Source organism: Hemibagrus wyckioides, linkage group LG09, assembly GCF_019097595.1.
Source record: "Hemibagrus wyckioides isolate EC202008001 linkage group LG09, SWU_Hwy_1.0, whole genome shotgun sequence".
NCBI lineage: Eukaryota > Metazoa > Chordata > Actinopteri > Siluriformes > Bagridae > Hemibagrus > Hemibagrus wyckioides.
In genome coordinates this window covers 30,074,742-30,085,656 of record NC_080718.1, presented here as the reverse complement: position 1 = coordinate 30,085,656, position 10,915 = coordinate 30,074,742, and the positions used below count along the sequence as shown (strand labels likewise).

General features: G+C 49.6%; 1 protein-coding gene across 2 annotated transcripts in view; it reads left to right on the top strand.

Annotated features, from left to right (window-relative positions):
- yipf4 (Yip1 domain family, member 4) overlaps positions 1-10,915 on the top strand; it is a 33,520-nt gene that overhangs the window by 11,651 nt on the left and 10,954 nt on the right. The window lies entirely within an intron of this gene.

Genomic DNA, 10,915 nt, shown 5'->3' with positions numbered 1-10,915 from the left:
CTGCTGTGTGCACAGGGACACTGGGGTCATGTTGGAGGGTCAGAGTGTGAGGGTCAGTGTGTGAGGGTCAGGGGGGCACTTACTTTTGGCTGTACAGTGTAGGTGTTTGTTTAAAAAGACTTATCCTAGTGATGTGTCCAGGATTCAGAGGATAAAGGTCTCCAGGTTCAGCCAAATATCTTTAATAGTAAACAGAAGACCACAGCAACACCTCACCAACCACAGCATCTGTCTAGTGGACTAAAAACAGTGTACTGACCACTTGGGTTACCATAGCAACCACGTAGCAACTGCATCGCAGCAACAGGGACGTGTATAAGCTGTACAGTAACTTTGTTCTCTCTGTCTCTCTCTCTCTCCCCCACCCTCTCTCTCTCTCTCTCTCTCTCTCTCTCTCCCACCCTCTCTCTCTCTCTGTCTCTCTCCCACCCTCTCTCTCTCTCTCTCTCCCACCCTCTCTCTCTCTCTCTCTCTCTCTCTCCCACCCTCTCTCTCTCTCTGTCTCTCCCCCCCTCTCTCTCTCTCTCTATCTCTGTCTCTCTCCCACCCTCTCTCTCTCTCTCTCTCTCCACCCTCTCTCTCTCTCTCTGTCTCTCCCCACCCTCTCTCTCTCTCTCTCTCTCTCTGTCTCTCTCCCGCCCTCTCTCTCTCTCTCTCCCCCCCCCTCTCTCTCTCTCCCCACCCTCTCTCTCTCTCTCCCCACCCTCTCTCTCTCTCTCTCCCCCTCCCTCTCTCTCTCTTTCTCTCTCTCTCCCTCTCTCTCTCTCTCTCCCCCACCCTCTCTCTCTCTCTCTCTCTCTCTCTCTCTCTCCCTCTGTCTCTCTCTCTCTCCCATCCACCCTCTCTCTCTCTCTGTCTCTCTCTCTCTCTCTCTCTCTCCCACCCTCTCTCTCTCTGTCTCTCTCCCACCCTCTCTCTCTCTCCCCCCCCACCCTCTCTCTATCTCTCTCGCTCTCTCTCTCTCCCTCTCTCCCGTCCTCTCTCTCTCTCTCTCTCTCTCTCTCTCTCTCTCTCTCCCCCCACCCTCTCTCTATCTCTCTCTCTCCCTCTCTCCCGTCCTCTCTCTCTCCCGCCCTCTCTCTCTCTCTCTCCCGCCCTCTCTCTCTCTCTCCCTCTCTCCCACCCTCTCTCTCTCTCTCTCTCTCTCTCTCTCTCTCTGTCTCTCTCCCACCCTCTCTCTCTCTGTCTCTCTCTCTGTCTCTCTCCCACCCTCTCTCTCTCTCTCTCTCTCTCCCACCCTCTCTCTCTCTCTCTCCCACCCACCCTCTCTCTCTCTCTCTCTCGCTCCCGCCCTCTCTCTCTCTCTCTGTCTCTCTCCCACCCTCTCTCTCTCTCTGTCTCTCTCCCACCCTCTCTCTCTGTCTCTGTCTCTCTCCCACCCTCTCTCTCTCTGTCTCTCTGTCTCTCTCCCACCCTCTCTCTGTGTCTCTCTGTCTCTCTCCCTCTCCCCCTCTCTCTCTGTCTCTCTCCCACCCTCTCTCTCTCTCTCTCCCACCCTCTCTCTCTCTCTCTCTCTCTCCCACCCTCTCTCTCTCTGTCTCTCTGTCTCTCTCCCACCCTCTCTCTGTGTCTCTCTGTCTCTCTCCCACCCTCTCTCTCTCTCTCTCTCCCACCCTCTCTCTCTCTCTCTTCTGTCTCTCTCCCCACCGCCTCATCTGTCTCTCTCTCCCACCCTCTCTCTCTCTCTCTCTCTCTCTCTCTCTCCCACCCTCTCTCTCTCTCTCTCTCTCTCTCTCCCACCCTCTCTCTCTCTCTCTCTCTCCCACCCTCTCTCTCTCTCTGTCTCTCTGTCTCTCTCCCACCCTCTCTCTGTGTCTCTCTGTCTCTCTCCCACCCTCTCTCTCTCTCTCTCCCACCCTCTCTCTCTCTCTCTCTCTCTCTCTCTCTCTCTCCCACCCTCTCTCTCTCTCTCTGTCTCTCTTCCACCCTCTCTCTGTGTCTCTCTGTCTCTTTCCCACCCTCTCTCTCTCCCACCCTCATTCTCTGTCTCTCTCCCACCCTCTCTCTCTCTCTCTCTGTCTCTCTCCCACCCTCTCTCTCTGTCTCTCTCTCACTCTCTCCCACCCTCTCTCTCTCTGTCTCTCTCCCCACACTCTCTCTGTGTCTCTCTCTCTCTCTCCCACCCTCTCTCTCTCTCTCTCTCTCTCCCACCCTCTCTCTCTTTCTGTCTCTCTCCCACCGTCTATCTGTCTCTCTCCCACCCTCTCTCTCTCTCTCTCTCTCTCTCTCTCTCTCTCCCACCCTCTCTCTCTCTCTCTCTCTCTCCCACCCTCTCTCTCTCTCTCTCTCTCCCACCCTCTCTCTCTCTCTGTCTCTCTCCCACCTTCTCTCTGTCTCTCTCCCACCCTCTCTCTGTCTCTCTCCCACCGTCTCTCTCTCCCACCCTCTCTCTCTGTCTCTCTCCCACCCTCTCTCTCTCTCTCTCTCTCTCTCTCTCCCACCCTCTCTCTCTATCTCTGTCTGTCTCTCTCTCTGTCTCTTTCCCACCCTCTCTCTCTCTCTGTCTCTCTCCCACCCTCTCTCTGTGTCTCTCTGTCTCTTTCCCACCCTCTCTCTCTCTCTCTCTCTCTCTCTCTGTCTCCCTCTCTCTCTCTGTCTCTTTCCCACCCTCTCTCTCTCCCACCCTCATTCTCTGTCTCTCTCTCTCTCTCTCTCCCACCCTCTCTCTATCTCTCTCGCTCTCTCTCTCTCTCCCTCTCTCGCTCTCTCTCTCTCTCCCTCTCTCCCACCCTCTCTCTCTCTGTGTCTCTCCCACCCTCTCTCTCTCTCTCTCTCTCTCTGCACATGAGCAGCGGAGAGGAGAGTGTGGCGTGTGGAGCGTGTGAGAGCGGTTGGCTTTTTGCCAATTTTTCGGCACTAAAGTGCATTTTTTCCGTTTAAGATCTCAGAATATTTATATACTTATTGTGTGAGTGTGTGTGCGAATAATAACTTTGTGCGTGTGTGTGTGTGTGTGTGCAGGTGTGTGTGTGCGCAGGTGTGTGTGTGTGCGTGTGTGTGCGCGTGTGTGTGTGTGCAGGTGTGTGTGTGCGCAGGTGTGTGTGTGTGCGTGTGTGTGCGCGTGTGTGTGTGTGCAGGTGTGTGTGTGCGTGTGTGTGCAGGTGTGTGTGTGCGTGTGTGTGCAGGTGTGTGTGCGTGTGTGTGCAGGTGTGTGTGCGTGTGTGTGCAGGTGTGTGTGCGTGTGTGTGCAGGTGTGTGTGCGTGTGTGTGCAGGTGTGTGTGCAGGTGTGTGTGTGTGTGTGCGCGCAGGTGTGTGTGCGTGTGTGTGTGTGTGTGTGCAGGTGTGTGTGTGTGCGTGTGTGTGCGCGTGTGTGTGTGTGTGCGCGTGTGTGTGTGTGCAGGTGTGTGTGTGTGCGTGTGTGTGCAGGTGTGTGTGTGTGCGTGTGCAGGTGTGTGTGTGCGTGTGTGTGCAGGTGTGTGTGCGTGTGTGTGCAGGTGTGTGTGCAGGTGTGTGTGTGTGCAGGTGTGTGTGTGTGCAGGTGTGTGTGTGTGCAGGTGTGTGTGTGTGTGTGCGTGTGTGTGCAGGTGTGTGTGTGTGTGTGCAGGTGTGTGTGAGTGAGTGTGTGCGCGTGTGTGTGCAGGTGTGTGTGTGCGTGTGTGTGCAGGTGTGTGTGAGTGAGTGTGTGCAGGTGTGTGTGTGCAGGTGTGTGTGTGCAGGTGTGTGTGTGTGTGCAGGTGTGTGTGTGTGCGCGTGTGTGTGCAGGTGTGTGTGTGTGCGCGTGTGTGTGCAGGTGTGTGTGTGTGAGTAGCGTGTCAGTGAAGCGTGGTTATGGCGGATCCGAACGCGAGGTTGTGTGAGAGTTTGACTCGCCGGCGCGTGTCCGTGTCGTGTCCGGTGTCCGTGTCGTGTCCGGCGCGTGTCCGTGTCGTGTGTCCGGCGCGGTGTCCGTGTGGTGTGTCCGGCGCGGTGTCCGTGTGGTGTGTCCGGTGAGTGTAGAGGAATGTTGTCTTGCAGTCGGTAACGTGGTGGGGCATCAGAACATTGTCTCTGCCTCCAGAATGAACAGTGCCATTGTGGTGTTTCTGAATAAAGGTCGTTCCCCCTGCGGCTACGGTTCGGCCGGCTGCTGAGGGCCCCGGAGCTGCTGCTGTACCAGACATGAAGGAAAGTAAATCCCAAGCCCAGCCTGCAACCCAGAAGCCCACTGGAGCTGCAACAGCCCCGGAAAAGCCATGCACGGCCGAACCGGCCGCGGAAGAGCCATGCTCGGCTCAACCGGACCGGGAGAAGCCGTGCTCCACTGAGAAGAGCTCAGTGGGTTCTGGAGCAGTGCTGGAGCTGCCTGCGCTGGCAGAGGCAGGCACGGAGGTGCAGAGAGACCGCCCGGAAACACCGGACACTACACCAGTGCTGGGGGACGGGGGAGACGTGGACATGGTGGATGAGCCCGTCTTTAAAGTGCCGAATAAAAGGAAAAAACAAGGTAAGGGACGGGGAAAAAACGGGCAAAAAAAGACACAAAGGTGGAGGAACGAGAATCAGACAGTGATGACTGCATGTCAGACTCTGTTTTAATGTTCGATTCTCAGGAGGAACAGAGTAATGTGGTGTACAGCGCTGATGATATTAAAGAGTTTTTAAGGAACACCAAATGGCAGAAGAATGGTGCATTAGAAGAGTTTTTCCCGGACCGTAAACAGTTCATTCATGACGTGAAGTTCTTCAGAAGAGAAGGTGCGTTTATTAATGTTGAAATATTCCGTCTGAAGAAACTGATCACTAGAACGAACCGGGAAAACTCTGATGATGACTGATGTGTGGTGTGTTTTATTTTAGAGTGGTTTTTACCCTCTGTTTAATTTTATTTATTTTATTTATTTTAATGAAAGGAGTTAATATTGCGAGTTTAAATATTAATGGAGCAAGAGAGCAGAATAAGAGAGCTAAACTGTATGAAGTTTTAAAGCAGAAGCACATTGACGTTGCCATGCTGCAGGAAACCCACAGTGATACCAGCAATGCTGCTGATTGGGTGAAGGAGTGGGATGGGTTGGTGGTTTTAAGCCATAACACAACACTCAGTGGTGGAGTCGCCTTGCTCTTTACTCACAGTTTTATTCCTTGTTCTTATTCAGTTGAAGAATTTTTAAATGGGAGGCTTTTAAAAGTGAAAACTTTTTATGAGAATGAGGTTTTAGTTTTTATCTGTGTGTACACTCCCACCAGTGCAGTGGAGAGGATGATGTTTTTAGATACTCTGAACAATGTCATTGCTGACTGCAACACTGCAGAAATTTTAATTCTGGGTGGTGATTTTAACTGTACTACAGATATTTTAGACCGGAACCACACAGAACCTCACGTGGCTTCCCGTAAGCGTCTGTGGGAGATGGTGGAGGCCCATGAGCTAAATGACATATGGAGAACTTTTAATAAGAACAAGAGACAGTACACGTGGGCCCATGCCATAGATAACACACTCTCCCTGGCGAGATTAGATCGTTTTTATGGTTTTAAGCATCAGCTGACGTTTTTTACAAAGTGTTTTATTGTTCCAGCAGGTATCTCTGACCACAGCATGGTCCAGTGTACTATTACTAAAGAGAAGGTTAAACCTAGGAGTGCCTACTGGCATTTTAACACTGCTCTTTTAGAAGATGCTAATTTTAGAGAGTCTTTTATTTATTTATGGAATTGTTTTAAACATGAGAAGGCAGCTTTTAGTTCACTTCAGCTGTGGTGGGATGTGATTAAAACGCAAGTCAAAGAATTCTGTCAACAGTACACTCTCAATGTCCCAAGAGACATTGTTAGATCTCTGAAAGCTCTGGAGATAGAAATAGTGGAGCTCCAGCGTTTGGAGGCCACTGGAAATCGAGGGCATGTTGAAGCCCTCAAAAATAAAAGAGCCAAAATGAACGACCTGTTAGACATTACAGCACAGGGGGCGCTGGTCCACTCACGCTTTAAAAGTGCAGCTGAGATGGATGCTCCTTCAAAGTTCTTTTTCAGTTTAGAGCAGAAGAATGGACAGAAAAGATTTATACATGCTGTGCAAACAGAATCAGGGGATCTCGTATCTGAGCCCACTGAAATTCACCAGCAGACAGTAAGCTTCTACTCGAAGCTGTACAGCAGTGAGTGGTCAGGGACACAAGTAGTGGAGGACAGCTTCCTCATGAACCTGCCAAAGCTCTCTGAGCAAGCAGCCAGAGAGCTGGACAGGGAGCTGATGCTGGAGGAGGTTCATGAGGCTCTCCAGGGGATGGAGAATGGACGGGCGTCAGGTATAGACGGTCTCCCTGTCGAGTTTTACAAGGCATTCTGGGCCGTCATAGGGCAGGACGTGCTGGATGTCCTACGGGACAGCGTACGGAGAGGTGAACTCCCGTTGAGCTGCAGGAGGGCCGTCCTGACCCTGCTACTGAAGAAGGGAGACCTGACCCACCTGAAAAACTGGCTCCCAGTCTCACTACTGTGCACTGACTGCAAGCTGCTCTCAAAAGCATTAGCCTCGAGACTGACTAAGGTAATGGAGCAGCTCATTCACCAGGACCAGACGTACTGTGTGCCTGATAGGTCCATATTCGATAACGCGTATTTAATTCGTGACATTTTGGACGTCTCCAGGCTATTGGGCTTAAAGACTGGTCTGATTTCTCTAGATCAGGAAAAGGCTTTTGACCGGGTTGAACATGAATATTTGTGGAAGGTGCTGGAAGCCTTTGGGTTCAGTCCAGGTTTTATAGCCATGATCAGGGTGTTGTACAGTGACATTGAGAGTGTACTGAAGGTTAACGGTGGTTTATGTGCTCCTTTTAGAGTGTACAGGGGGATCAGGCAGGGCTGTTCCCTCTCTGGAATGTTGTACTCTCTAGCTATTGAACCTCTTTTAAATAAGTTAAGAAGTCATCTCTCTGGTTTTAATATTCCACATGCTAATGCCTCAATATGTTTATCAGCTTATGCAGATGATCTGGTAGTGATGATAAACACACAAAATGATGTCAATGTTTTAACTGATATTTTAAAGGACTTTCATATTTTATCCTCCGCCAAGGTTAACTGGTCTAAAAGTGAAGCCATTTTAGTTTGGTGGGTGGGGAGGTGGGCAACCGTCACTACCAGGAGGCTTAGCGTGGAAAAGAGGTGGTTTTAAATACTTGGGTGTCTACCTGGGGAACAATGAGTTTTTAAGTAAAAACTGGGAAGGTTCTGTAGAGCACGTGAAGGGCAGACTGAGCAGGAGGAACCGGCTGGTCCCAAAGATGTCCTACAGGGGGAGAACGCTGGTCATCAACAACCTCGCCGCGTCGTCCCTCTGGCACGAGCTGGCATGCGTGGATCCGCCGCCGAACCTGCTGGCAAACATCCAGGCCCTGCTGGTGGACTTCTTCTGGGACGGTCTACACTGGATTCCACAGAGTGTTCTCCACCTGCCCAAAGAAGAGGGAGGACAGGGGCTGGTCCAGCTGTCCAGCAGAGCCGCAGCCTTCCGCCTCCAGTTCATCCAGAGACTCCTCACTGGACTCAGAGACTTAGTATGGAGAGCAGCAGCCAGTGGATTATTACGAACAGTTCAAGGACTGGGGCTGGACAGAGCGTTGTTTTTAATGGACACAAAAATGCTGGACATTTCTGGACTACCAGCCTTTTACCGTGGACTTTTTAAAATCTGGAACGTTTTTAAGAAACAGAACAAGGGCTGTAGAACGCTACACTGGCTGCTGGAGGAACCTCTGGTGTACGGCGGGAGACTGGACATCTCCAGTGTGACCGTCCCTGCACTGTCCAGAACTCTCATCTCCTCAGGGATTGTAACGCTCCGGGAGCTTGTGAACATCGCGGGGTCGGACTTGTCGAGGGCAGAGGACCTGGCAGCGCGTATGGGACTGCGGTCCCTGTGTGTTGTCAATCAGCTCCTACACCGCTGGAGATCTGCATTAACATCAGAGGAGCGTGTTCAGCTAATGGACTATTCACACACAGAGACTGGACAGAGGACGAACCCTTTCCCCAGCTGAACATCTCTCCTGACCTCGACGGGTGTGCAGGCCCCCTCCTGGAGTGCCGGGGTGAAGGGGAGATGGACTTTGGGTCAGTGTCGGGGAAGCTGCTCTACAGAGCGTGTGTAAAGGTTTTAAATAAGAAGAAGCTGAGTGGGAGGGTGGACACCCCATGGAGAAGTGTACATGGTTTTACTGATGATTTTAAACCAGAGTGGACGCACTGTATAAACCACCGTTAACTAAAAAAGCTGCCGACCTCCAATGGAGGATTTTACACTGTATTATCTCTGTGAACTCTTTTATTTCTGTTTTAAACCCTGATATTGCACATGATTGTCCTTTTTGTTCACAGAGAGAAACAGTTTTTCATGCTTTTATTCACTGCTCCAGGTTACAGTCACTGTTTGTGTTTTTATGGAGCATTTTAAGGTCTTTTAATGTTGTTTTTACTTTTCAGTGTTTTATTTCTGGTTTTAAGTACATCAGGAAACACCAGTTCAGGTGCCAACTGATCAATTTTATATTTGGTCAGGCCAAAATGGTGATATACCTGAGCCGGAAAAACCAGATTGCACAAAATACTGACTGTGAAGCCATAAGAATTCTGATGAAATAAAGAGTTTTAATTGATTTTAATTTTTATAAAAGTATGAATGAGTTGGATGTGTTTAGATGTGTGTGGTGTTGGGAGAATGTTTTGTGCTCTGTAGCAGAAGGGAAACTTAACTTTGCAGCAGAACTAAACTAATCACTCATATTTAAACTCATTTGTTGACATTATTTTAATACGTATTTATTTATTTATTTTTTTATTTATTGAGTCACTGTGACTTTTATATATGTGATTTGTGTAAATAAAGATGCGTAAAAAGTCAAAAAGTCTCTCTCTGTCTCTCTCCCACCCTCTCTGTCTCTCTGTCTCTGTGTCTCTCTCCCACCCTCTCTCTGTCTCTCTCCCACCCTCTCTCTGTCTCTCTGTCTCTCTCCCACCCTCTCTCTGTCTCTCTCCCACCCTCTCTCTGTCTCTCTGTCTCTCTCCCACCCTCTCTCTGTCTCTCTCCCACCCTCTCTCTGTCTCTCTGTCTCTCTCCCACCCTCTCTCTGTCTCTCTCCCACCCTCTCTCTGTCTCTCTCCCACCCTCTCTCTCTCTCTGTCTCTCTGTCTCTCTCCCACCCTCTCCCTCTGTCTCTCTCCCACCCTCTCTGTCTCTCTGTCTCTCTCCCACCCTCTCTCTGTCTCTCTGTCTCTCTCCCACCCTCTCTCTCTGTCTCTCTGTCTCTCTCCCACCCTCTCCCTCTGTCTCTCTCCCACCCTCTCTCTCTCTCTCTGTCTCTCTCCCACCCTCTCTCTCTCTCTCTGTCTCTCTCCCACCCTCTCTCTCTCTCTCTCTCTCTCTCTCTCTGCGCATGCGTGTGTGCGAATGAGCGTGTGGAGCGTTGTGAGCGAGTTTGCGAGCGATTTTTCCGAAACTTAATTGTCTTTGTGGGCAAATAGTTTCATTTATTCATTTTGTTTGTTTGTTTGTTTGTTTGTTTGTTTGTGTGGCTTGTTAGTTGTTGTGTTTGTTTGGGCGCATGTGTGGTGTGTGTTTCCCGGTAAGGAGTGAGCCGGCATTTCGGCACGCTTTGCGCCGGGAACATGGAGAAGGTGGATGATAGCGTGTACGAGTCTCTCACACGGCAGCATGGTGTGAGGATTGTGTGTAACGTTAGCGTGGAGGAGTGTGTGAAATCTCAATGCTGATATCAGAGATAATGGAGATTCAGATGCTGAGATGGAAGCAGAACCTGTTTTTAAGATCCCCACTAAACGCAAGAAAAGATCTAAAAGTAAGAGCAACAAGCAGGCTAAAAAACACGAGTCAGATGTGGAAGAAAGTGATGGTGGCTCCACGGACTCGAGTTGGTCACAGTGTTCACAATCAGATGAAAGGGAGATGGTCTACACTGCAGAAGGAATTTCAGCATTTTTGAGAAACACCAAGGGTAAAAGGTCAGTGAATGTTGTCGACTATTTTCCTGATACTGAACAGTTTGTCCGGGATGTTAAGAAGTTAATGCGGTGTGGAGTGTTTGAGCAAACTGAAATTTATCGTCTGAAGGCCATAGTGACTAAAATCAAAAAGAACAATGAAGGTTCTTTGTAGACTGCTGAGCTCTGTTACATTAAAACCACTGATTAATTGCACTATGTGGGTGATTTTTTTGAATTTTTTTTTTACTATTTAATAATGAGCGCTATCACTGCCGTAACCCTTAACATCAATGGTGCCAGGGACCACAGAAAGAGAGCGGCAGTGTATGAGACGGTGAGACACAAGCATGCGGATGTTGTTTTCCTGCAGGAAACTCATAGCGATCCCGGAAACTCCTCGGACTGGGCGAGCGAGTGGAAGGGACTTGTGTTTTTAAGTCACAGTACCTCTCTTAGCGGCGGTGTTTATTCTCACCGTCTTTTAGCCCACAGTCTTATGATGTTGAAGAAGTTTTAAAAGGCAGGCTTTTAAAAGTGCGGGCGTTTTATGAGAACAAGATTTTTGTTTTTATTTGTGTGTACGCTCCCACCCTAAGTGTGGAGAGAATGGTGTTCTTAAATATTTTAAGCACTGTCATTGGTTCCTGTAGTCAGAGTGAAGTTTTAATCATTGGTGGGGATTTTAACTGCACTGAAGACGTTTTTGATAGGAACCATTTAGAACCTCATGCTGCCTCTCGCAAACGCCTGTGTGAGTTAATCACAACACATGACCTGAGTGATGTTTGGAGGAATTTCCATGAAACAGAGAGACAATACACCTGGTCCCATTGTAAAGAGAACCTCCTCTCACTAGCAAGGCTTGATCATTTTTACACTTTTAAACATCAGCTGAATATTTTTAGGTCCTGTGTTATTTATCCTGTGGGTTTTTCAGATCATTTTATGGTACAGTGCACTTTTAAGAAGAGCAATGTAAAGCCACGTAGT